General features: G+C 34.1%; 1 protein-coding gene across 4 annotated transcripts in view; it reads right to left on the bottom strand.

Annotated features, from left to right (window-relative positions):
• Idua (alpha-L-iduronidase) overlaps positions 1–27,872 on the bottom strand; it is a 264,927-nt gene that overhangs the window by 46,631 nt on the left and 190,424 nt on the right. For 2 of the 4 annotated variants that reach the window (XR_011950646.1, XR_011950644.1), the window contains one exon: positions 23,447–23,592. The exons of the other annotated variants lie outside the window; for them this stretch is intronic. The gene's annotated coding sequence lies outside the window, so the exon portion shown is untranslated. The remainder of the gene's footprint in view (positions 1–23,446; positions 23,593–27,872) is intronic. 4 annotated transcript variants of the gene reach the window in all.

A 27,872-nucleotide genomic window follows, 5' to 3' on the forward strand; every position in this document is an offset into this window, starting at 1 on the left:
TTTATGGAAGTATACATTAAAATATTCTTATTATTTGATAACATTATAAACAAATTTGCAATGTCAATTTCTTAAAAAAATTAATAATGAGTGGCTCCTCCTTGATTTTCTATAAACTCAATTACTCTATGGGGCATTGATCGAATTAATTGGTCTATATCATATTGCGAAATACTTATCCAGATTCTTCTTATGGCATGCCACAGGTCTTCTAAGTTCGCTGGAGGACGTGGCAATCGATTTAGGTTTTAACCTACTATATCCCACACATTTTCGATGGGTGATAAATCAACTGATCTTTATAGCCACTTCAAAGTATCTATACCAGATTCTTGTTTGAAAAGAGGAAACTTTGTTTAATATTACGATTGATTAGTATATATGATATTTCATTAAAAATAAGATTCATATTACACACTGAATAATCTAATAATGAAACTGCAAATTTTGAACACCCCGCAGTGATAGATGTTTAATAATTAGTCATGGAATACATTCAACAAATATCCAAATATTTAGATGTAATAGTAAATTTGTTATAATTGCTTAATTAAGTTCAGAATGAGTCATCTTTTCAAACTGTACATTTTAATAAAAGTTCACATATGAAAGTATTTATTTTTTTGCGGACAATTAGAAATGCTTTAAAATACAGGGTATCCTATAAGAAAAAATATGACTTTGATAAGCCGCAGTTTCTTGGGATACCCTGTAGATTTCAAAATAATTTTGAAATGTAGCATTTATCAACGTACAAACTATTACTTAATGTTATTTTTTTTAATATCCTACTCTTTCACTGTAATCTTCCGTCCCGTTAGTGGTGACTCACCCTGTATCTATAAAGTATTTTCTAACCTAAGAAGACCACTTTGCAATTCAATGCTGGTAACTTTATTTTCAGCGGACCAGATAAGCGGCGATAAATTTTACACTACCTTTATGAATAACATTTTACTGCTCTGTTGTTTCAATCAGCACTGCTCAACAAATTATCGTTTATTGGTTTTAATATTTTATTGCAATATTACGAGTATGGAATATTTACTTAAACAGTGAATTTATTACATGTTAATTTTTTTAAATTTCTTCTGACGTACCTTATAATTTATGTTTACCCAATAATCAAAGTTATGCCTTTACAAGAACATATTTGAAAAAAAAGGAGTACCGTTCGCGTCATAAAAAACTGGTACAACTCTTATTACCGAAAATCATGTTTTTCAAGTTGTGTAAGTTGATCTTGTCACATGTGTCATTATAATTTCTAGGGCACTGTTGCCAGTTCATTGAAAATATTATATGAAATCAGCTAAAAGAAGGGCTGTGATATAGTGATAGATAAAATCAATCTAGACATAACTTTAAATTATTATAATAAAACATTACAGTGAGGTATTGGATCTGTCACTTTATAATCTACGTAGGATAAAGTATAATGTCTGTTTTTGTTAATGTTATCGTTCATATAATAAATAATAAATTAATTTTGGTATAGAAAATGTCACACTGAGAGTGCAGTACGGGTAAGATACGGCAATGCTTTTCTTATGGAGAATAAACGCGCAGGGTTGTCGGTTTTCTCCAGCTGTTGATTGCTCATTGTCTCACAGGATCGGCTATTCAAATTCATGCCTCTTATTTGGCTACTTGAAGGCAATTATTTTATCAATATATTATTTTATAATAAATAACAGAGCCCGGCGTAGAGATCTGGGTACTGTTCTGTGACTACCACTTGGACCTGTTTGTATCGCCAAGCACAAGGCGTGAAATCCGGCAATTGTGCATTCCTATATTAGCCGTACTGCACTCTCGGTGTGACATTTTCTATAGTTGGCCTGTGACTAAACTTATTGATACAAAATACAGTTCGTGTTCGCTAGGTAATTGAAGTAAAAAATTAGATACAGTAGATGCGTTCCAATGTTCCCTGTGCCAATAATCTAGGTTTAAAGATCCTTCAAATATTTTGGATATTAGCTGAACCCTATCTCTGGTTATTAAATTTATTAAATACGGTTTTTTATTGTTAATGATAAAAATAATACCTATCTAATAATAACTTTATTTTTTTTAATTAGATTTAGTGCAATTCCGTTATCTGTGATGGCAACAGCGAATTAATTCACGAACCACTGTATCCAGTCTAAACTCAGGTTTACATTGGGAAAAAAAAGTGTACCAGTTTTATATGACGGGAAGTGTACCATGCGTCATAATAATTATAATCTCCTTTATACACACTTTAAAAATTTGTTTAGTAATGTATTTCTTAAATCCACGTAGATCCAAGTAGATCAAATTCAAACTTGTCATCATATTACACTTCTGTTTATCGTTAAAAATTAATTGATGGTCGTGGGTTGTATTGGTGTTTAACATGGACGTATAAACATAGATGGACCCAGCAATAAGATACCTTAAACACACACTGTTTTGAAGCTTCGATATTCCTGGACAAGAGGGTAAAGGGGAGTAAAACGAGTATCGATAGACTGTGATACTTCCTCAATGAGCATAAGCGTGCTTGAATTTTTACTCGCGGGGATAATTATTCAGACGTTAATAATTGGAAGTAGTAATAATGTATAAAAACACGTTTTTATAGAAAAAATAAAATACAATTTTATTTGCTTTAAAATTAATACAATAAAATATAGTTGAGCTCAAGTTAATTTTTTCATAGGTATCAAATAATTCTACGATAAAAAAAAACAATTAAAAAATATACATTTGTCAAATTTAAGTACATACCTATATTTATTGATAATGTGTTAAAACATATTTTTTCAAATTGTGACAAATTTGTTTTAATACAATATCAATAGATTCCACGTAGTAAGGGTTTCTGCTACAAAATTATTTATTGAAATATCCATTCCAAAGCTCTTGCTGGCATTTGACATAAAATTATTTGCAAATATACATACTTATTAAAAAGTAGGCGTGAAAATGTATAAATTATTGGAAAGCTATTTACCGAACAGAAATATTAAAGTAAAAATGGTAAATAGACATAATAGAAGACGTTGGTATAGAAATAAATTTTTATTAATTGCGAAATAAAACAGTCTTAGTAAGACGCTTCTTATGCGCACGGTGTTCCGAGCATCTAAAGTAGTCCTCGTTTCATGATGAATTCCAATTTTAAAATATTTTTCAAGAACCAATTTTAAAAGTTGCATAGAGATGCTCATAGATTGATTTTACGACATTTTGTATGGTTTTATTAATAAAAATATTCATAAGGTTTTTAACTAGTCTGTTGTAGATATTTATAGTTTTATTAAAAAATCTGAAATATTTTTCAGCTTCCTTACAAGTTTAAATAACCAAAAAGGATGCTTTTGAAAGGTTTTTTTATACTGTTTTCTCTGTTGAAGTTTAGAGTAAGTTTCATCATTAATCAATATTATTTGGAAACCTATATGGAAAAATAAATAAGTTTTATTCATTTAACTAATTTATTGTTAATTCATGAGAAAAATTAAATTAAAAAGCTACTAAACAGATCTTTTTAATCAGATGATGTCTACTTACAATTTAAAAATGTCTATACTAATTTCATGAACTAATATCTTGTTCAATACATTAATTAATATGAATAAAAATATTCATAAGGTTTAATTAAAACTTTATTATGTTCTAGTGTTAAAAAAAGTGTATTATGTATTAATATTATGTAATACTACTATTATGTAATATAACAAATAAATAGATAAATTAGAACCCCTACACCTTTGTATGATTATTGTGAAGTGTCATGAAATTTAAATTTGGCGCATTCGCATTTCCGGATATGTCCGCCATCAGAGGCCACTTTTTTGGTCTCCTTTTCATAACGATTAGATTCCCTCTTTTGTCTTTTTGCTCGATGGTAAAAAGTAAACAAACATGGACATGACATGGAACAGCATTTGAAGTTTGACGTAGAGCCATAAGACAGAGAAATGTAAACACCGTTGCCTTTAATAAATAGGTTTCAGTGCTTCTATATATAAAATAATTGGTTGATATTTGTTCTACGCTATTATTAAATAATATGCACACTATGTGCACATTTGATGTTTTAATTACAATTAAATATATTAATATAACTAATAAATTATTATTTTGGTTTGATAGCACCTGTAGAGTATAAAATAAATATAGTAATATTTTCAGCGATACGTGAATAAGATATTTTAATAAAAAAATGTGACAACATTTGAAGGTGCTGAGAATGTGACCTAGTCAAATAATTTTGGCTTCACATTTTTATGCATGGTACAATGAATACACAAGGTATGATATATAATGTTCCAAAATCGGTTCGCTTTCGCGCATGACGTAGTCAAGATCGCTTATTCCCGCAACATTTGAATGTAGTTGTATAGGAAAGACTTTTAATTTTAAGTTTTTTTATATAATTTGGCTAATTTAATTATAGTAATTATAAAGAGATCATAAAATTATGTTATTATAATATTTATCCTTTATAAAACATAGATATCCTTTATAAGACAAGTTTTAATTATCTTTTATTACACATAGGTACAGGTTAATTAACTTATACTCCAGAGTTCGATATTTCAGATGTTTAAAAAGGTACAGAAAAGTGGTAATGGAGGTACACAAAATTTGTACGTATATATACCTACTGAACTAAACACAAAATCAAAATAAATAATGACAAAGTCAACTTTAATTATATCGAATGAGCTAGCTGGCCATCGAATATGAGTGTAGTGAGGGCACACAATATTGCACAACATTTAAAATGACATTTTTGTAATATTCACACATAAAATTATCTTGGTATTGTTTATAATAATGATAAAATTGTATATTTTAATAATGATAACATGATTTAACAAAGAAAAATATGTTATTTTGGAAGATGCTAAATTGATTTCCTCCGAAACAGTTCTTATTGCAAATTGCATAGCAGGCTGAGGCTAGTTTCTTACTTAACAAATCGATATGAAAAAACCATTTAAGGTTTCATGACTAATAATTAATAAAAATAAAGATTTAGACTTACGTCGTTGACCTAGAAGTAGTAAGAAGCAGCTCAACATACTTTTTGGACTCTCTGTGTTCGCCTCCTTGTACGCGTTTCTTTTGGTTGGTTAAAAGGATAGCCGATGTTGATTTAGGCAAATAAAGACTAGGTACTGCCTCATGTTTGAGTTTTAGACCCTTTTTAGAAACGTAATTTAAAAGTTCCTGTTGTAGATTTCTTTGGTAATCTTCAGTTTTAAAATGTGTATAACAAATTCTTGCAGTATTACAATTAAAATTATCAGTTTTCTGGTCACGCTATCTTTAGGAACTGTATGAAACCTAAAGATTTTATCTTCATTGTCACTATTGCAACAAGCAATTGCACAGCGTACTTTGAAAAAGGTACAAAACCAGATATACAATGGCAAATAAAAACTTTCAGTTTTACAAAAAATACTATACAGTATAAATAAATAGTAACTAAACACCATTTGTATAAAGACACATATATAAGCATATATCTAAATTATTTTTCTATTATAAAATAGATGACTCAGTCAGTATTGAGATACTTTAAAATATATTTATTATCTCATAACTTGCAATTTGCAATAGTCACCATTGATAACCGATATTATTGTTGAACTTGTGTTTTTATACAAGCTTTCTGTCTTGCCGGTGTAAAGTCGTCTGAAGTCGATATTTATTGTGTTTTGCGTTTGAACTAATTTGTGTCTTATTTTCATATTATTATATTGTTTGATAAGTAAATTTTGCATATAATAATCGGTAGGTTATAGTAATGTGTATATTTTTTATTTTACTAAATTTCATTATAACTCATCTAAAATACCATATTGAATTGTAAAACAGATTTTTCTCTATTGTACTCTATTTTGTTTTTATTTCAGTAAAACTGCTTGGAAGTGAGTGACAGTAAATGAGAATGAGCAAATCTACTACTATTTACCTATTCACAGTATTTCCTCTGCAGAAAATTTTTAAATCTCAAGGGATTTGCATACAAAAAGAGTACTTATATTATTAGTATATGTATGAAAACAAAAATAAATATTTCGCCTGAATCTCTAGGAGAAGTAAAGGTTTTACGCTACTGAAAATATATTTTTTATTCAATTATAACCAAAACAAAACATTTAAAAAAAAATTAGATCACTTTTTAACCATAATTTCAAAATTAATGTGTACGTTAAGCTGTAATAATGGGTTCGAGGTGGTTCAGGCGATCTTAACTACGTCACACTCCTGGGCCAGCTGTCAAATGTCATGCGCAATATCATACCTTGTGTATTCATTGTACCATGATTTTTATGTAAATAACTGAGTCCATCTGTGTTTATACGTCCATGGTGTTTAATAATTTAGCAAAATACATAATCAGCAAAAATCTTATTTAAAACATGCGAACGGTTTTTGCAATCACAATAAATGCAGTGTTTATGCTTGTTTAGCATTGGCTGTTAAATAATTTGTACAATAAATATAAATATAAATATAATACAATCGAAACGTAGAGTCTTATCTCCAGAAGAACGGCGTTTAGTTCTGAAAGTCGAAAGTTATTTCAATTTGAAAAAAAATAATATGGGTCCATTGACATCTGTTATGGCAGTTCGGAAACGCACATGCAATGCTTGCGGTATCTCAAAGAGGACATTCCGAAAAATTAATAACGTGAGTGAGGATGAAATAAATAAAGTAAGCAAGAGAAATCGTCGACATCCAAAAATTTTAGATTTGCACCAGTCAATGAAACTTGCCAAAGTTTAAAACCTTGTATAAAGCCAAAGAACATGTAACAATTAGTGCTGTGTTACAAAAAATAAAATACAAAGAACTGTGTGATATTAGTTTAACAAGTTTGTGGAGAGTGCTAAAACATTTGGGTTTTCGATATAAAAAGACAAATAATAGACAAGTATTGTGTAAACTTTCTAATGTTGTTTCAAAACGGTGGCATTTTTTAAGAAAATACATGAACAATAAAACGTCTGATAGTCCCAGGCAAGTTGTATTTTTAGATGAAACTTGGATTTGCAAGATGGCACCACGAAAAGTTATTCTTCTAGTCGTTCCGGTAATGGTAAACGCTACATTATACTTCATGCTGGAAATTATGAGGGTTTTATTCCTCACGCTAGTTTAATTTTTTTGTCCACAAAGAATACAGGTGATTACCATGGAAATATGGATGCAAATATTTTTGAAGAATGGCTTGAAGAAAATTTGTTAAAAAAATTGGAGCGACCATCCATAATAGTGTTGGATAATGCATCCTACCACTCAAGAGTAGAAGAGAGATTTTTTTCAAGCAGCTGGGCAAAAGAAGAAATAAAGTTGTGGTGGACAGTAAAGAACATTTATCACAGTAATATTTTTAAAAGTCGATTTACTTCAAAGGTGTGGAGAGCACAAAATTCAAAAGAAATTTGATACTGACCAAATGGCTCTTAAATATGACCATGAAGTTCTTTGACTTCCGCCCTACCATTGCCACTATAATGCAATTGACTTAGTTTGGGGTATAGCCAAAAATAACAATAAATGACGCTAGCGTTCTTAGTTTATGGAAAGAATCGCTGAAACAAATAAAGGCAGAACAATGGCAAAATTTTATTAGACATACGAAAGACATAATCGTTCAATTTTTTCAAACCGAGCGAGTTATAGATTGGGCCCGGCCTCGAATTATTCGAATAGACAATTCAGACAGTGACGACTCTGATAGTGAAATATCAGACCGTGAATAGGACAAATCGTTTGCTAAAAAGAAGTAACAAAAAAGTCTTTCAGGAATTCAATTCGGACTTTGTGGTGTGTTTTAGTTAAACGATAAAGTACCTTCGGTCTAATTACTGGACTGCATACTCTCAATAGCTTTGGTATTAATTACTGGACTACACGTGTTTAAACCTTTTGTTTTGCTGAAAACTCGGAAGTGATTAAGTACCAATTTGTTTCAAGATTATATTTAATACAGTGTCTGCAGAAAGTAAAGTATTGGATGTATTTTATTCAAATTTGGACATACCACCAACTTGGCAAGTATTTTCCAATTTTACTGAATGCAAAACTATTTGTATAATTTTTACTCTACGCAAAATAGAGACCTTGATGAATATTTGATGTCGACAAATAATTTCGAGTATTAGAAATATTCCGTCCCACTTCTTTTAACACGCCCTGTATATACATATTATATTCATTTTATTTGCCTTTGATACAGTAAAATCCAATACTATTATTGAACATAAAATACACGAAATTAAATATTTTTCTATAAATATCATATCTTCATTGCATAAAAGGACTTTACAAGAAATTTTCTAAGTCGAGTTTTCGATTACCTTTTCGGGGTTTTACTGTGGCCTCATTCTCCTGAAACCCCAGATCACTTCACTGCGATACTAACTTGCACTAAAAATCACTATAAATAAACTTACCTAATATACATATGTTGAAATTTGTTAGTAATTACACATCACTATCACATCGTATGTATATAAATAAATTCGTTTTTATGATAAAAAAAATTCATTAGAAAACTATTGAGATAGTATGTGATCCTTTTTCTGAAAACAGGGAACGTGCACTTATAATACAAATACAAAGAAACCATTAATATATTTGTTTGAATGATAATTTAGCTATTTCTGATTTTAAGAAGTAATGCTATGACGCCCTGGTATAGTCCCGAGAAATGCCCTTACGTGGCACTACAGTAACAGTACATAAACCCATTATCCACTAAACCGCTAAATGTACTAGGAAATTGCTTGATTAAAATAAATTTATATATCTCGCAGGTGACTAAACCGACACGTTTCTCAAATCAACTTATCCCATCACCCCTAACCCAACTATAACGACAAGAAGATTTTCTGACAGTGACGTACAAATTATGCTATACGAGTGAACAGAGAAAATCAGCACGAATATTCCAGATCAAAATTATTTTGTGAGTGTTTTATTCATGACACTACGAGTTTAAATTTCTTAGCGAGACAATTGTATCAAAAATGAGAATATCCACGTGAATATTCCAAATAAAATATTATTTAGAGCTAGTCTTTACGCAGATGACATTGTTATTTATACCAAATCAAATAATCTAATGACAGCAACTAAAATTATACAGAGTTTCCTAAATCGGCTTTGTAATTGGACGATAAAAACGGGATTTATTTTTTCTACTGAAAAAATACGATACATTATTTTTAATAAAAATAAAACCCACCTCACAACTAGTCTAACATTAAATAATTTACCTTTAGAACAGTCAAAAGAAATAAACTTTCTAGGTCTAACTTTTGTCTAACTCTAAAAAACTAAACAGTATTCAATCTACAGCTTTGAAATTAGCACTGGGAGCTTTTAAAACTAGCCCGGTTAGTAGTATGCAAGTTTTAACTGGAGAACGTCTCTTACATATAAGACGACAGCAACTATCCTTGAACTACATTGTAAAGATATCATCTCAGAAACAGCATCCTGTATTTTTCCACATCTGCAACCCTGGCCTTCCTCCTAACAATAATACTAAAACCTCTACACCCCTCATAGAAAGAATAAAGCTCACAACTTTCGATTCGAATCATCTCAATGTATCGCTACATATAAATGTAAACTATCCCCCATGGACAAGTTACCCATTAACTATTGTAGTAACACTTACCAAGTATCCCAAATCAACTACAAATTCCACACTAATTAAATCTCTATTCATGGAAATTTTAGACCACTACCCTAATTATTTGCAAATCTTTACCGATGCCTCTAAAACTCCCAATGGTCACGCTGCTGCCTACTACTGTAAAGAAAATTCTTATAGCATATCGATACCAACCAACTGCAGTGTACTAACAGAGGAGGCTACAGCTATTTTGTAAGCCCTAATCTTCTTCGAAAAGAGTAGAACGATGAAGTGCATTATCGTAACAGACTCATTAAATGCATTACTGGAACTGAAACAAATATATACCAACAACCCTATTATACAGAGTATAAAAAACGAACTAGAAAAATTTCGATCATTAGGAAAAGAAGCGGCTTTTATTTAAGTACCTTCACATAAAGGTATTTACGGAAATGAAAAAGCAGATCAACTGGCTAACAAAAGTCGAATGAACTCAAACCATCCTGCAAAATTGAAGACATATTCGTACACCGATCTAAAAAACCTGGTTAAAATCCACTGTATTAATACTTGGCAAAATTATTGGGAAAAATTAAGTACTAAATTAAATGTAATTTGCCCAAAAATAACTGATGTCCTGGAGACTCCTTTAAACAGAAGAAACCAAGTCATTATTAATCGTCTCAGAATTGGCCATACTGCCTTAACACACAAATACCTAATAACAAAAGAACCACTACCTATCTGCTCCAGCTGCTCTAACCCACTAACTGTCAAACATATCCTTCTTGATTGTCCTCAATTCATGGAAAAAAGAAGATCCCACGGATTCACTGATGATGATCTCAAGACAGTTCTCACCAAAAAGTTCAACAGTGTTAAGCTATTTAAAAGACATCAAGTTATTCAATTTTATTTAATGTAATATTTCAAGTATTTGTTATATCCACTAATAACCCTGCGCGGTTGATGTGGTTTTGTGTTTAAATAAAAAAAATTATTATTTACTATTGCTGAGAGTTACATAGATATGATATTATGATTTTAAGTTTATTAGCGACGTAGTAAAAAATCAAAAACAAAGTATTATTCGCAATAAAACGCTCGTTTTTAAATCAGTTCTTTTACATAAATACACACAATATGATTGGTAAAGAGATCGGTGCAGTCGCCTATATTTGCTTACCTATTTACAACTGCTTCCACAGTAGCCATAAACGTAAACACGTAGGCACCTCATAGACCTATTGTATATTTTTTAAGCTTTTAGTTTCAATAAAATATGATTGGTAAACAAATGGGTAAAACTTGCTAAAAAAAAGGAAATTAATATTTTTGAAGTTATACTTCTATACGCGCGCTCCACGTTGGAAATTTGTATGGGAGTGAATCTGTGAAATCATTACATATGTAAGATAATGAGTAAAAGAGAGACAGAAGATATATTTTCTCCCTCTTCCTCTCTCGAATATAAAAATGTTCCTTTTGTATATATATATATATATATATATATATATATATATATATATATATATATATATATATATATATATATATTTAATCTTAAATATATATATATATATATATATATACATATAATATTATATATATAATAAAATATTTATTAATATTATTATTTATGTGATATGTTTTGTATTATTTATTAAATGTTCATAATTATATTAGTCTTTTGTATTTCAAAATAATAATCTTAATAAATCACTGTATGACCTAGAACTGTCAATTTTGAAATACGTTTGTGTCATGTTCTCGGTAGTATAGTAGTCAGTATCCCCGTCTGTCACGCGGGAGACCGGGGTTCGATTCCCAGTCGGGGAGGACTGTTTTATTAATATTATTACATGGTAAATTAAACATATGCGTAAGTAGAAAAGTTATGTATATTATTGTCATTTTTAAATACTTATGAATATTGCATTTTAATTTGTATTGTATTATTATATTGAGTTATGTTGCAGTGTATTGTATTGTATTTTTATATTAATAACAAAATAAACAATGAATTTTACTACAGAGTATGTGTAAAAAGATTTTTGCATTCAACTCCTTTCATACATATATGAAAATAAAAATATACATTTTCATCAAATTATTGATTCAATCCTTCATTTAGTATACTCCTATTACAGGTCAAATGTTGTTTATTAATTATGTAATTAATTAATAGTAAGTTGTTATTAATTATGTTTCTCTTTCTGCTATGTCTTACCTATAGCATTACATATGTAATGATTGTGCAGATTGACTCCCAAATAAATTTGTAACGGAGAATGCGTGTATAGAAGTGTAACTTCTACCGGCAGTCCCACTGGACTGCCATACCCGTTTTTTTTTTTAAATAAGGATAGCTATGAGCATATTTTGATAGGCAATACATGCAAGACGTATTTGTCTATGTATGAAATTTGTAAAAAAAATTAGGTAAACAGATGGGTGAAGGTCGATCTTGATTCGAATCCTGTACTACGAGGTTATAATTTAAACTAAAACAATAATGTGCTGTAACAATTTTTGAAACTTCATTATAGTTAAACTAAAATAAAAAATATCTTAAGATAATTATTAATTGCTTTATTTTAACTATCTCATGTTTTTTATTCCAAATACTTACTTAAGATATATATATATATATATATATATATATATATATATATATATAAATATATATATATATATATATATATATATATATATATATATATATATATCAAACATTCGTTCCTCTTCGGTGGATTGATTCGCAAAATTCCGAAGCCGGATTGCATTACGGTTTGTTGGTAAAGATTAGAGCTTCTAAGTCCCGGCATAATAAGGTAGAACAAACAAATTAACGGGTAATCTAAATTTTTTTTACAACTAATCATAGAAGGCATAAAAACACATTGTAGTGGGATGTTAAATCGACCTGGCCTAAGCTCAAGTAGAAATCTCAGTTTATTAAAGGCTTTATAGTATTGTTACGAAGTAGTTATTAAATTGATAAAAACAAAACACATGTTAACCGACTTTACAGTTGTGGAGTGTTACTAGCTCCTAAAAAATATCCATAAGATCAAGATTGATTTTTTTTTTTTTTCATAAACTTTATGATATTTTAATGGTTATTCTGCTATTCGGGACTGAGAAGAATCCAAAAAAAATTCTTAAAATCAGTACAGCCGTTCTTGAGTTATAAATGGTGTAAATAACATCATTAAGGACTTTGTTTCGAATGACGAAATTTCATTATCTACTTTATATCATACTGTTTTATCTTTAACTTACTAATTTTTTGAGATATTTAAGAAGACTCAATATAGTAACAATATGTTACCATGTTACTAGTCTTACGGAACAAGAATTTTCCTACTCTAAAGGTGATAGTAAAAATAAAATGCAAGTAGTGAGTAGAAGGCAGGTTTAGCTGAAACACATTGGCGTAGGCATAGAAATAGTATCTGTAAGTCTTAACACGTTGAGCGCCATGGCGGTGATCATTGACCGACACTAAACTTACCAACAGGGCCATGGCGGTCATCAGTCACCGATGCCGACGTAGGCCATTATAAATTTAGGTTCTGACAGTCCAGATGACTGCTATTTCATGCAGTTTAACTATTTCAAATTACCGTTATGACCCTTTGGAACACGAAACTTAAATTGGGTTTATACTGCTAATATTTATTTACAACAAAAAAAGATGAATATCTAAAAGCTCAACTAAATCTATGTGTAATGGAATGGATATAAAATTAAGCACAAAACGTAAAATAAGTAAATCTTTCATAATATTTATTTGCTGATATTAATTAAGCACAAAAAAGAAAATATATTTTAATAGTTAAACTAAATTTATTTATAATTATGTTGTGAATTTATTAAAAGGTTCAATATTTATAACACTTACGGATTTAATTTATTTCTTTATTTATATTAACTTATCTGACAAATTTATATATATCCGTACGTTACAAATTCGCGAGCGCGAGTTCAGAATTAACTGTTCCTTCCAAATAAAATGTCCTTTATATATGCCATTGCCTTTACGCTAGAATCATCGAACAGCCTTCTCGATTAGCGGTGAAATTATAACGGTAAGGCAAACGGGTATTTTTACATCGGCTCGACCGTTTCTGGAAGGTTCATTCAGGTAAATTTCTGCCGGCTAATAGAATACTCTCGTAAAATCTAAAAACAGAACACATTAGTCATAATATTTACGGTTATTTTAGGCCAGGATAATTATCGTAACATTGCCCCCCTCTTAAAAGATGGTTCCTCCTGGAACCTTGTCGGGACTGAAACCGGAACTGTATGCTGGTATCGGCAACTGGACCCTCTTTTACAACTTCCAGTTGTATAAAAATGACAAGGGACGGTTTTCTCTCCGCACCAGTAACTATGCGGATTGCAACAGACTAACACCTGGACTTCGGTGTCTTTAAAGATCTCCTCCACCATATTTCGGATAACCCTCCAATCTAATTGGCGGCACTCCAACTTTGGCATGGCTAACTTTTGCACGTCGGACTCTAGTAAGTGCTCTCTCAATTGAAGTAAGGCTTCCCACACATCTCGGTAGGTAGGTTGGTCACGGGCAGTGTCTTTTGTTACCAGGTAGAAAAGGTAACGTGATGCATCTTGGAGTTTCAAGGTTTTACCGGGAGCTGGCACCTGGCATTGAAGTTCTGCAACTCGACCAAACTTCCTTCGAAAGACGGATGCCAACCCTGGTGCGTCTTTGATACTGGCCGGGATGGTAAGGGCCAGCGAGTAGTCATCGGGGAGCGCGAGTAGATCTTGCTTTTCTTCAGTGGTAACACCATGTCTTGCTTTACCGGTACCTCCATAGGCACCCATGAATTCCTCAAACGTGAGGTCAGACACGTCTTGGACTTGGTTTACTTCCACTTCTTCATCTACGTCGTGGTCACCTTCGAAAGACGCCAGCCGGTTATGGTGTACTATCATCGGCTTTCCCCTCGGAATCTTGCTTATTCGGTAGATGACATCGTTGATCTTCTCCATGATGAGGTATGGACCTTCCCAAAACTGCTGCAATTTGGGAGAACAACCTTTTCGCTTCTTGGGATTATACAGCCATACTTTGTCGTTCTTCTTAAAGCAACCCTTTTCGGCTTGTGTATCGTACCGTTTCTTCATTCGGTCGCTAGCGATCTGAAGGTGGGAACGGACCAACTCATGTACATCGTCCATTCTTCTTCGTAATTCGATCACATAATCTTCACCTGCTACATCTTCTCCAGGTCGACACCCAAATTCTAGATCACAAGGTAGTCGCATTTCGCGTCCGAATAGGACTCTGGCTGGTGTCTGGCCCGTTGATTCGTTAACAGCAGATCTGTAGGCCATTGTGAAGAACGGAAGGTATTGGTCCCAGTCTCGCTGATGATCGGACACCATCTTTGTCAAATACTTGCCAACTGTCCTATTCATTCGTTCTACCATACCATCCGATTGCGGATGATACGCGGTAGTTCTTGTTTTCTTCATGCCTAGTCTATCACATATTCCTTGGAATAGATCACTTTCAAAGTTCCTGCCTTGGTCACTATGGATCTCCAAAGGCACTCCAAATCGGCTGATATATTCTTGGATCAACTTATCTGCAACGGTGGCGGCCTTCTGGTCTGGAAGTGCATAAATCTCGACCCACTTAGTGAAGTAATCCATTACTACCAACATGTACTTGCCCCCATTTTCACTTTCTGGAAATGGCCCTGCAATGTCCAAAGCTATTCTTTCAAACGGGCTTCCAACATTATATTGTCTCATAGGAGCTCTCCTTTTTCGGTAAGGCCCGTTACTCGTGGCACAAATAGTACATTTCTTACACCAGTCTTTTACATCGTCGGAACTGTTCATCCAATAAAACCGTTCCCGAATTCGCTGAAGGGTTTTCCTTACACCAAAATGCCCTCCCGATGGACTGTCGTGTAACTGACGAAGTACTTCGGCTATTCTGCTCTTTGGGATCACCAACTGTCTTCTCTTCTCTGAACCGTCATCATTTTCCAGGACTCGTTTAAGCAAGCCATCTTCGATGATAAATGAGTCCCACTGGGCCCAATACGTCTTAACTACTGAGCATAGGTTTGATATTTCCTGCCAAGGTGGTCGACGGTTTTCCTCTTTCCATTTTCGGATTTTCTGTATAACTGGATCTCTCTCTTGTTCTTCCCTTATCTTAGTAGGCGTCCAGTCGTCGTTGAGAATCGTCGTTCTTAGCACTGCTGCTTCCTTGGATTCCGTTTTGTTGCAGTGGGAACACTCTGCTGGGCATGGCCTTCTGGAAAGAGAATCAGCGTTTCTGTGGCTAACTCCGGCTCGGTGCTCAATCTTAAAATCGTATTCTTGGAGTCGTTCGATCCACCTGGCTATCTGACCCTCTGGATTCTTAAACTGCATCAACCACTTAAGGGCGGCATGGTCGGTTCGGATTAAAAACTTCCTTCCATAGAGGTATTGATAGAAGTGCTCTACTGATTTCACTACTGCCAGAAGTTCTCTTCTCGTGACGCAATAATTCCGCTCAGGTTTTGAAAGAACTTTACTAAAATATCCGAGGACTCGTTCCTGTCCTCCTTGAATCTGAGACAGCACTCCTCCAATTCCCACATTACTTGCATCTGTATCTAAGATGAACTCTCCTTCTGGCAGTGGATACCCTAAAATTGGTGCTGTTATTAAATGCTTTTTCAAGGTCTCAAAGGCATTTTGGCAGTCTGTATCCCAGCGGTAATCTCTTGCTTCCTCCGTAAGTCGCGTTAATGGCTTAGCGATATCTGCAAACTTCTTAATAAACCTCCGGTAGTAAGTACATAGTCCAAGAAAACTTCTCACTTGATGTTTGTCAGTTGGTTTTGGCCATTCCTTAATGGAATCGATTTTTCCCTTATCCACGGCCACTCCTTCTTTACTAACTATATGACCCAGATAATTGACTTTACCTTGAAATAGCTGGCACTTCTTGGGGTTTAACATCAATTGGGCAGCTTTAAGTCGATTAAAAACGTTTTCTAAATTCTTCAGATGTTCTTCGAATGTCTCCCCCAAGACGATTATGTCATCCAAATAAACCAGGCATGTTTTCCAAGATAACCCTCTCAACACATTTTCCATAAGCCTCTCAAATGTCGCAGGAGCATTACAGAGTCCAAATGGCATAACGTTGAATTGCCACAATCCAGATCCTGTGGTGAAGGCTGTCTTTTCTTTATCTACTGGGTCCATTTCTACCTGCCAGTATCCAGACTTCAAATCCAAAGTAGAAAACAATTTACTTCCAGCCAATGTGTCCAATGTGTCATCGATCCGAGGCAGAGGATAACTATCTTTCTTGGTAACGTTGTTCAGCAAACGGTAATCCACACAGAACCTCGTCGTTCCGTCTTTCTTCTTAACCAGGACCACCGGAGAGACCCATGGGCTCGTAGAAGGTTCTATCACCCCGTCTTTCTTCATTTCCTGAACAATCGTTTCAGCTTCCTCTCTCTTCGCCTGTGGTAATCGTCGAGCTGTTTGACGAATTGGCTTAGCATTACCAGTATCAATTTTATGCTTAACAACGGTAGTTCTTCCCGTCTTTCCTCCTTTCGGTACGAAAATATCACGATACTGCCGAAGAAATTCCCTTAATTTCCTTTTCTCCATCTGATTTAGAGACTGTCCTGCAACTGCAACCATTTGGTCGAATTTGTCGTTGGAATTATCAGATGTTGTCGCCTGACGGATTATGGATGTCACAGGTACACAAGTTCCTACCTTTGTCTCTTTCTTGATGGTCACTGGGTAGTCGTTGACATTGATAAGTCTCACAGGAATTTCTTTAGCCGAAGTCACCAATTCCTTTCCAATTATGATTCCACGGCCAACCTCATCGTCGTGGTTCCAAGGCTCCATCATAACAGGTGTCCCTTCGTCTACAATTCCCTGTAGTCGCGCTACTATGATCGTTTCGCTTCTCGCAGGCACGACTGTATCTTCTGTAATGGCTGCTTGCACAGTGTTGTCATTATGTGGATGGAGAAATACCTCCTCGTTGCCAACTTTGATTACCTTATTCTTAAAATCCAATTGGAATCCATGCATATTCATTACGTCCATTCCTAATATAACATCCTCTTCGATGTCAGCAACTATAACAGTATGGACGAACTTTTCTGCTCCAATTCCCAATTGTACCTGGATTTCTCCATGAATGTTAGCATTTTCACCTGTAGCGGTCCGAAGTCGCAACCTCGTTGGTAACAGTTTCTTTCGGCTGTTTATAACTGTCGGGCGTATAATGGTTCTGGTCGCTCCGGTATCCACCAACAACGTATGCTTTTTACCATTTATGTCTCCATCTACATATACACTATCTTCACGACATTTCAAAGAAGCTATTAGTATGAGAGGGTCTTTGGAAAAGTTCTGGGTCGAAGCTGCCCCCCTAAGGCTGACCCGTTCTAGTTTTCCTGATGGTGAGTTTCTTGATTTGCGTCGTACCTAGGGTGCTTACAGGAGCTTCGCACGTGTCCTATTTCGCCACAATTCCAGCATCTGATGGTCTTCGTTTTCTTATATGTCATGCTTTTCATCATATTAACGAGCTGGTCAAGTTTATCTTCATCTCCTTCCTCTTTTACAGTCCTAACTTTACTGTACCCACCAGAGGCCTGCGTAGCTGACTCGTATTCGAGGGCGGCGGATAAGACATCAACCAGCGTCTTGTGACGAGCTAATCGTAGTGTTCTCTGCATTTCATGATCACGAAGACCATCAATAAACGTTTGAACGGCCAATTTTTCCATCATGTCTTCGGGAGCTGTTGGATAAGCATATCGTACTAATCTGGCAATATCTACCTCATATTCTTGAAGAGCCTCATCTTTCTTCTGTCTACGATTTTTAAGCTGCGACTGATATACATGCTCCAAATGTTCGTGGCCATATCGCATATTTAACCTCTTCTTCAGTTGTTCGAAATCATCGGTCTCCTCTACTGCTATGGTCTGAAGCACATCTAAGGCATCTCCTCGAAGAGCGATAGTCAGGTTTACCGCCTTTTCTTTTTCAGACCATCCATTTGCTCTTGCGGCTGATTCGAACTGTTTCATGTAGTTGTTCCATGATGATTTTCCGTCGAAAGTTGGGACTTTAACATGAATAGAACCTCCACTTCCTTCAAATTTCGGCCGTGTCTCCAACTTACATTTCGTCTCGTCTTCTTTTATCTCCACTGTAATTGGATTGTTTCCTCTCTCTGCTGTCCCGGTTTCCTCCATCTTCTTTTCCATCTCTTTCCATATCTTTTCTTCGAAGGCCAACATATCGGCAGCAACTTGGTTTTTTAACGAAGATATTCTATCGTCCAGGGCAGACATCTCAGAAGTGACTTTAGAGATTTCCGAAGAGATGTTAGCAGAGACTTTGCTTTCCAGAGAAGAAATCTCGTTAGAAACTTTGCTTTCTAAAGAAGCGATGTCGCCGGATACTTTGGCTACATCAGAAGAAACTTTCGAAATATCGTCAGAAACTTTGTTCTCCAATTTCGAAATCGACGAGATGACAGCATCATGTTTGTCTTCAAATATATAAGTCTCTGGATCTAGTCCTTCTTCTAGCAAAGCGTTCTTTAGTCGTTGGACTAACTCAGCCTTTTTTCCGGTGGAAGATAATTCTCTGTCTTCAAGATGTCTTCTTAAATTAGTCACTGTCAGCTCATAAATCGTAGCCATTTTCACAATTTATTTTATATTCACTTGTATTATTATTATAAGTCTAATTTATGTTCGATCTCACTCTGACACCATTTGTTGTGAATTTATTAAAAGGTTCAATATTTATAACACTTACGGATTTAATTTATTTCTTTATTTATATTAACTTATCTGACAAATTTATATATATCCGTACGTTACAAATTCGCGAGCGCGAGTTCAGAATTAACTGTTCCTTCCAAATAAAATGTCCTTTATATATGCCATTGCCTTTACGCTAGAATCATCGAACAGCCTTCTCGATTAGCGGTGAAATTATAACGGTAAGGCAAACGGGTATTTTTACATCGGCTCGACCGTTTCTGGAAGGTTCATTCAGGTAAATTTCTGCCGGCTAATAGAATACTCTCGTAAAATCTAAAAACAGAACACATTAGTCATAATATTTACGGTTATTTTAGGCCAGGATAATTATCGTAACAATTATAAATGTCATAATATGGAAACTTTATTTTTTATTATATTTAGTAAAACATCTCAAGCAGAAAAGAGGCTCCCCGTCACAATCCACACAATAAGTAGTCACTTTTTTGACAGTATTTTTTCTGGCTTTTTCTTCTTGCTTTTTGCGTAAAATCCGCGAATATTTTCTAGTTGTCACCGCAGGTCCATCTCGATCGTAAAATAGTGTGTTTCGAGCTTTCTCCTCTGGGTATTATTTGGACAAGGTTGAACGTGAATATTATTTTTTTATCTGCATCAAGCAGATTTTCAACAAATTTTTCACGGAATTCCGTTATAGAAATATGCTTTCCAGATATTTCTTTATAAAGAACGTGAGCATTTACGACGGCATTCCCTAATAATATCTCTATCGCTATTTTTCGATACCATTTTAAGGTTTTTCGAAGAGGATTATTGTAGTTCGACATCTAGTCTGACAAGTCGATTGAACTCTTTCCAGCATTGTAATCTAGAATATCTAATGGATTAATCTCTTTTGGATTATTTCTTGTCTTATTTGTATTTCCTTTGTTTTATCCGTATGACGAGTTGATAGAAGAAGAATATCACGTTTATCGCGCTACTTCAGTACGCATATATCTCTGTTGTTTTTTTTGCAAATAACTTCTCCTTTTTTTTTATTTCTTTGTAACAACGCCTTTTGGATTTCCACGTCTATTTAATCTAAGTGTATCTAACAAATGAGTTTTTTTATACAGCAGATGATTTGCCAACTCAATGGTTGTATAAAAATTGTCAGTTTCAACAGTACGGCCAGCATTCAATAATTTATCTGATACATTGATTACTACCTTAGTTGGAACCGAACAGCTCGCGTCGGCTTGTTGTCCTACGTACACTCGGATATTTCAGATTTGAATAACACAATTTGAACCGTTTTATTCCATATTTGTGTCTTTTGGGGAAGGAATTGTTTTATAACTAAATGGTACTAATGTTTCGTCGATACAAAATCTCTGACCAGGTGTGTATAATTTTTGGCAATTTTCAACAAATATGTTGATGAGCGGCTAAATTTTATAAAGCCTCTTTTCTTCGGGGCACTTTTCATTGTCGCTAAAGTGACACATTTTGAGTAATAATTCAAACCTGTTTCGACTCATTTTGTTAAAAATTACATTTATACGGAACATAGGCTTAGTAGACCAATAATGACGAATACTAGGCAATCTAACAATTCCCATATATGCTCAAGCAAAGGAACAGGGAATATATTATTTTCATGGTCACTGTCAATCAGTCACTCCTCTCTCTATATAACGATATGCAATGTACCGGGAATTTTCATCGTTATAAGGAGATATCGTTATACAGAGAGAGACAAAATTCGGTACTGTAATATTAATAATACTGTACTAAATAACCTATTTTAATTTAAAAAAAATATCAAAACGAATATAAATGAATTAACATTATATTCCACATATATTTATTAACGAATAATATAAGCAATACAGTATAAAAAATGACTGTACAATTAAAACATGTGTACTGTACAATAAAAAAATAATATGCTACAGTAAAATATATTTATCCTACATTACCAAAAAAATTTGTCACCTTGGTCTGTCTTCTTTTCCCTTTCCGCAGAACTGACCTGACCTTGTTCTGAAGACGCATCGAATCTTCTACAGCACTCATATCGTCTTCCTGGTGGATGAAGAATCGATGCAGTACTTTTGCCGCATCCAATGCCTGCTGAGGGGTCGATACTAGTTCTGGCTCTGCTTCCACTTCCGAGTCACTGTTTTCTTCTTCTTCTACACGAACTGCTTGCAGGATGTCCTCGTCATAAAGTCCAGATATTGTAGCTACATTTTCATCAACTTCTTCAAAATCTGTTAGCTCTTCCGGTCCGTAGGTGATCGTAAGTTCAAACTGTCTGGCCCAAACATCTAATGGCAGGTCATCTTCATCATCAGTCAATCCTTGATCTTCCAGCCATCCTGCGTGTTTGAAGGAATGTTTTATTGTATTTCTCCTCACCTCGTCCCAGGATTTACTAATCATTAGGATGGCGTCAAGAATGGTTAGTTTAAGATTTCCATTATTCTCAACCAATTCCATCAAAAGTCTTCTCCTGTAATGGCTTTTCAAACTCTTGATGACACTTTGGTCCATAGGCTGAAGGACACTCGTTGTGTTTGCTGGCAGAAAACAGAGTTCGATGTTTTGAAGGTCGCGCAATACAGGATGAGCAGGACAATTGTCTACAAGCAAAAGAATTTTTCCCTTTAAGCTCGATATCCCACTTTCTTATCGCCTTCAGTCCTTAGTTGATCTTGTGCCGCACCTTCCACTTGCTCAGCCAACCCTCAGACGCCTTGAAATTCTCAATTTTAAGTTCAGTTGCAAAAAACTCAGCTTTTGTCCTGACCACAAGCCCAGAAAGTGGAATAGGATTCATACGCTGCTGCTGGAACCACTGAAGCATAGGGCGATCTAAATCTTCGTGCTGAGGTTTCCGCAACTTCTTCCTGCTACCGCCCTCCATCTCCGCTTTAAGCCACTTTTTTCTGTGTTTCCATATCATAGCCACAGTTGACTGAGACAACCCCGTCCGGCGAACGACATCTGATTGCTTTTCACCTTTCTCTATTGTTCGAGTTATTAATAACTTTTCCTCCACCGAGAGCACTTTACGCTCTTTCGAAAACATGTTGACTGTTGACACACTAAGACAACTCAAACTGTAAAAAAAAGTCGTCAATAGATGACAACATCTGTGTGATAACAGTTAGGTACGCCGCCCGAACAATAAACGTGAGTCACTTAATTCTCTGATAACAAAGAGTAGAATGGGTGGCCGCATTCCTTAAGTGCAAACCAAAACAACCGCTGGACAATGACTTTGCCACTCGTGACTCAGGTAGTCTGAACTTTAAATACAATAACACATTTGTCATCAACTATTGAACGCTAAAAAGTTATCGCTATAAAGAGAGAACGATATCGGTATAGAGAAAGAATTAATACATTGTTCTTATGACGAACCAACCAACGTTTACCATTTTCATCGTTATTTAGGAATTATCGTAATATCGTAAATCGTTATATAGAGACTACTGTAAGTTATAAATTTAATTTTCAAAAAATACTTATTGCAACCATATTTTATTACACAAAAATCATCACTAACACCAAAAGCCAATTTAGCTAATCCCCACTTAATATTTCGTGTATACCCTTTCCTGTTTTTGACGGTTTTCCCCTATCAATCAGCATCAAGATTTTTACCAACTTAAAATAATGTTAGGTACTAGTAGATCTATAGATTAAAGAAATATATCTTGTTAAAAATCTTTGCAATACCATTTCTGAATTTGGAATAAGCGATATGAGATTTATATTTCTGTGTTTTAAAATTTTCTTAGTAACGTACGCCCATGCCGTAAACATTTATACACTAAGAACAATCCATTATAACACCCTCTTCAGAAATTGTCACGGCAAACTGTAGCCGAGACGTCTCGGTATAACTAATGTACGTTTCATTTTAATTCCCGTACGGGTCCGATTGTTTGAGTGAGATATTTGTGCGTTTATTTACCTTCGCCTACTCGATGAAACGACATGAAAACACCCACATCATGGGGATTGATCCTCTCGAAACATCGACGTCGAGAGCTGCTACCATTCCTGGTGGTGCTGCTACATTTGCCTGGTTCGAATTCCACTTCGTATCTGAGCAAACATCTGCAAATGGAAATCGGGTTATTGACAAGCAGTAGAGAGGTTAGCCGTGTTCTCTTAACTCCTTGTAAACACATTGTTTGTTTATAGATATGAGGATGTTGTAGTTCAACCAGAGATGGTACACTCGAGTAATTTTATGCATTCCTCTAGATCAATATACTCAGGAGCAATACAATTGTTGTTTTCTTAATTGCTATATAGCAATACATCAAAAATATGCATAAGAACAACATTGAAATGATGAAATGGAAGTAGGCAAGACGTGGTGTAAGATGTGATAATAATAGATAAATTAAGGAAATTAGGGGATCTAAATAAATACAAAATATTAACTAGAAACAAATGATATTTATGTTTAAGTTAAGTAGAGACCGGAATATATGGAAAATACATTTTTTGCATATCTGTCATATTTTGTATAAATTTCAGAGTTTTACAAAAAATTGTGCATATCTGCATAAGTTTATAAAAAAAATGTAAGTAGGTATAATGCCAATATTTTCTAAATATGTCGACATTTTATCGAAATTGTTCATTCAAATTCCTCAAGTAATAAAACCTCTGTTTGTTGAAATCATGTTGGGCGTACCTGCTATTACAATAAAAGGTGTTAGGTAAACTGGTAAAAAATTAACAACCCTAATATACAAACAAAATGAAACATACATAAATACTTTTAGTGGAATGGGTTTTTTTCCGAAATCCAAAAGAGGCGGAATCTCCGAAATTTACATTAGTTTCATTTATGATTTTCGCGTCAAACAGTGTCAAGGTTTTTATTTTGACTACACCGTAGGTCAACGTCCAGTGGTCCACTTTAAGGTCGTGGCATATTATCGTGCACGTTGCGTTTCCAGCACATAGCGTTTAGTTTCCGAAAAATATAATTTAAATGGTTTTAAATATAAATAACGCACACTGTCCGGGACATAGGTCGTAACCGGTTGGTAAGGATAATGTGCATTAAATGTCCGTCGTTCTCCCCTTGTTGTTTATTTAGGAACTTGTTTGAATTTGATATAGAGTATTTAAAAAAATAATTTTCGAGGCTATTTTGTCATTTATGCATGTGTTTTTATTGCTTTGTGACAATTAATCACGGAAGTGATAAACAAGTAGGACTTTTGTACGGAAGTGATACCTCTTCTTTTTAAAAATACTTTTTGGTTTGATATGTATTGCTTCGTTAAATGTAGTATTTTGTTTTTTAACTGAAGGTGAAATTAAATTTAAAACATATTTAAACTGAATCCTATTCATTCTAAAATAATTGTTAAACCTATTAATTATTATTAAATTCCTATTAAAAACAGCCTCGAAAATTATTTTTTTAAATAGTCTGTATCAAATACAAACAAAGACCTAAATAAACAACAAGGGGAAAACGACGGGTATCTAATTAACATTATCCTTACAAACCGGTTACGACTCGTTACGCAGCCGTCGGCATCAGTAAAATATTGTGTTCGAATATACTAAACAAGTGTCTGAAACGCAATGTTCCGGACAGTGTGCGTTGTTCATATTTAAAACCATTTAAATTATATTTTTCGGAAACGATATGTGCTGGAAACGCAACGTGCACGATAATATGCCACGACCTTTACTGCTCAGAGTTATTCTGAGTACATTTCCTTTCTTTTGTTAGCCGATTTAAGTGAAGTTATTTTAAGTAAAAAAAGTTACACAATAATACGAGAGACTGGATATATAGACGTTACTTTTTTAAATATTTTTTGTATATATGTTGATAGTGCAAACATCATGATCTTTTATTATATAATTAATGTGTGTGTGTGCGTGTGTGTGGATTTAGAGAGTTGGCTTGGAAGCTAGTCCTTTAGCCACAGAAAAGATATTGATCTACATAATTAATGTTAATTACCAATTTAGTGCAAGTCTCTATTAAACATGTTTAATCGGTTTGAGCATGTTTAAATGCTTTGCGTGTTTATCATTTAATTTGATAAATGTATTGTTTTATTTGCATATACAGTTAATCTATTGCGAAGAGGACTTAGGTTAGTTCTCAAAGTTTTCTTATAATATGTGATAACTTTATTGATATGTAATATTTTTTAATATATTATCCGATTATTGAATTTGATTATTTTGTATAGTTATGATATTTGATATATACTTTTACGAAAGTTCCGTAAGATATCTCTTGGCGAAAAAGAAGAACGAGTTCAAGAACATTCAAGATGACATCAAAATTTCATAAAATGTCTATAGAAAAGTCACACCGAGAGTGCAGTACGGCTAATATAGGAATGCACAATTGCCGGATTTCACGCCTTGTGCTTGGCGATACAAACAGGTCCAAGTGGTAGTCACAGAACCGTACCCAGATCTCTACGCCGGGCTGTGTTATTTATTATAAAATAATATATTGATAAAATAATTGCCTTCAAGTAGCCAAATAAGAGGCATGAATTTGAATAAAAAGACCTTAAGTTTTTAGCGAGAATTTTATTATAAAACCATATACTTTATTAAACTAACAAATGTATTTTAAATTACATTTCTTGATAGCTATAAATATACCGGGTGGAACCTCCGGTAACTCGATTTCCGTGGACCCAGCCCAATATCCAAGAAAAACTTTTTCTTTTGTAAATATGTGAAAAATTATCAGGAACGGGAATATCGAAAAAGCTTGCACATTTTTTAATCCTGTCGATGTTATTAAAAAAACAAGTTGCGTACTTGAATCACTGTGAAATTTTAACACCTACTATGAATTTTTTTTTGTGGAAATCTGAAGTGCAGTTTTTGTCCTTGTTAAAACATAATGCAGTCTCGCATTTTTTACACACAACATAAGTTTACCTAGTTCCTTGGCATAGCAACCTGGTAGTTTTCAGCGAAACCTTGTGTTATTCCATATGGGATAATGGTTTTCCTTGCCCACACTTGACCAGATGAGCAGGTATAAGGTTTATAGTGTAAGTTATTTAACATTATATTATATTTATACTTTATTAAACTAACAAATATATTTTAAATTACATTTCTTATAGCTATAAATATACAGGGTGGAATCTCCGGGAACTCGATTTCCGTGCACCCAGCCCAATATCCGAAAAGCCCATACTCTGATTGGACTGGTAAATGCATTTTATTGGTTATACAGTGTAAAATAATCGAGGTTACTCACAGATATTCAATTAATTATACTAAAGTCGTCCTCTAAATCTGAGATGTCGGATTCGATTTCGCTACTCTCCCCTGTATTCGCGTGTATTATCAATTGGTCTACGTCATCTTGCCGGTTGTCCGCAGTCCACATCTCAGTTTCCGTTTTCTCAACAACATGAGTGACATAATTGCGCCAATTTTGCTCTGTGACGCGTGCGAAACCGTCGTCGATCAACTGGCGTACCTCGTCGTTTTTAAGAGTGGTATTATGGGTACTTACATATCGTTTACCTTGGTTCCACACCATTTCTATAGGATTCAATTCGCAGTGATATGGAGGAAGCCTTAAAATATAAACATTATGTTGTGAAGCATACTCATCAAGATGATACTTATCGTATTGATCTTTAAAAGCACGCGCTGCTTCTAATAGCTCGGATTTCAAATAACACTCCTCGAAAAGAATGTCTTTTTCCACTAGCCATTCCTTGATTGCAGCTTTATTCCAGGAATTGTTAGGGAATCTCTCTTTACGGGAGTGGTACAATGCATTGTCCATTACAATGACATTCCTGCGACCATTATTTGGTAAATTTGATATTAATGTCTCCTTAAACCATTTCTCAAAATATGCGGCATCCATTTCATCGTGATAGTCGCCATCATTTTTCTTTGCCAGAAAAACACGCTGTGTGCCAGGAAGGAAACCTCCTAAAAAACCTGCATGCAATAAAACATATCGTGGACCTCGTTTAGTAGGTGCTTTTAAGCCAGTACTTAAACCTTTGAGAAAAGCATCACGACTGTTTTGTATCGTAGTATCACACCATTCGTAATTTATAGATTGGCCAACATTAACCCACGATTCGTCCAAATATATGATATTGCAATGATCTTTTCGCAAACGTCGTATAGTTCTCAAATAATTATGGCGCCAATGAATAATATCCTCTCGCTCCACCATGATGCTTCTTCGGCCACGTTTCTTATAAACAAATCCAATATCTTTCAGAAGTCTGTATAAAGTAGAAAGAGACAACGGCTGTATATTCTCATTACCTTGTATGAAGTTATGTATATGCTTAAGAATGGCGGCAAATGTTTCATGAAAAATTCGCAATGAACAATTCTCCGTAGAA

The sequence above is a fragment of the Diabrotica undecimpunctata genome, chromosome 4 (assembly GCF_040954645.1).
Source record: "Diabrotica undecimpunctata isolate CICGRU chromosome 4, icDiaUnde3, whole genome shotgun sequence".
Classification (NCBI taxonomy): domain Eukaryota; kingdom Metazoa; phylum Arthropoda; class Insecta; order Coleoptera; family Chrysomelidae; genus Diabrotica; species Diabrotica undecimpunctata.